The following is a 1,027-nucleotide window of genomic DNA, read 5'->3' as shown; positions in this document are numbered from 1 at the left end:
GTGTGTGTGTGTGTGTGTGTGTGTGTCCTAAATACTGAGAGGAGAATGGAGGAGGAGGGACTGCAGTATGGGTACCTCCCGGGAGGATTTCTATTTCTCTATCTCCATCTCTCTCTCTCCAACAACCACACACATCCTATAGCAAAAATCTCTCTCAAAAAAAAAAAAAAAAAAAGAAAACACATGCCCTCACTCGCTACCATTGGACTGCCTAGTCATGGACACACCCTGCTGACACTTGAAATGGTTCAGTTACCCATAGTCCTTTGCCAGATGAGGCCAGTGTCCAGGGTACTGACTCCTCTCACTTGGGCTTATGCCAAAGCTGTAAAATTTCGTATGGATGTCGGAGCCTTAATGCTTCAAAGTGTAGACCTTTTAGTTAATGCTGTAGCCATTATACTGGGCCCAAAGAGAAGAACAGTAATTGTTGAATAGAGTTAGGGGAGTCCCAAAATAACAAAAGATAGTATAGCTGTTGCAAAATCAATGGACTTAAAGGATAAATATAAAAATATCTGAGATAAACTTGTTCAAGATGTTGCCAATAACACAAACTAAGAGGCTGGGGATGGTACCACCCTACTGCCGTACTGGCATCCTCTACTATCTAGGAAGGCTTCACAAAGATTAGCAAAGGTGCTGATCCAGCAGAAATCAGGAGAGGTGTGATGTTAGTCATTGATCTGTAATTGTTGAACTTAGGAAGCAGTCTAAACCTGTGACAATCTCTGAAGAAATTGCTCAGGTTGCTACAATTTCTTCAAATTGAGACAAAGAAATTATTAATGTCATTTCTGATGTGATGAAAAAGGTTGGAAGGAAGGGTGTCATCACAATAAAGGATGAAAAAACACTAAATGAGGGACCAGCAGTTAGCGTAATGGCTATGTCACTGGACTCCCATGTAGTCGACTGTGGTTCGCGTCTCAGACCCGGTGGCTTAAACTCATGCCGGGCACGTGTGCGTGCGTGCCCAAGATCCCGAGAGGAGAATGGAGGAGAAGGGATGGTGACGTGGCCATCC

General features: G+C 43.6%; 1 pseudogene; it reads left to right on the top strand.

Moving 5' to 3' along the window:
- Nucleotides 1–243: 243 nt before the first annotated feature.
- The window catches only part of LOC106735275 (60 kDa heat shock protein, mitochondrial pseudogene), a 1,761-nt pseudogene continuing 977 nt past the window's right edge, over nucleotides 244–1,027 (top strand).

The sequence above is a fragment of the Tupaia chinensis genome, unplaced genomic scaffold, assembly GCF_000334495.1.
Source record: "Tupaia chinensis unplaced genomic scaffold, TupChi_1.0 Scaffold000350_1, whole genome shotgun sequence".
Taxonomy (NCBI): domain Eukaryota; kingdom Metazoa; phylum Chordata; class Mammalia; order Scandentia; family Tupaiidae; genus Tupaia; species Tupaia belangeri.
The sequence above is the reverse complement of the archived record's forward strand: the minus strand, read 5'-3'. Positions and strand labels throughout refer to the sequence as shown.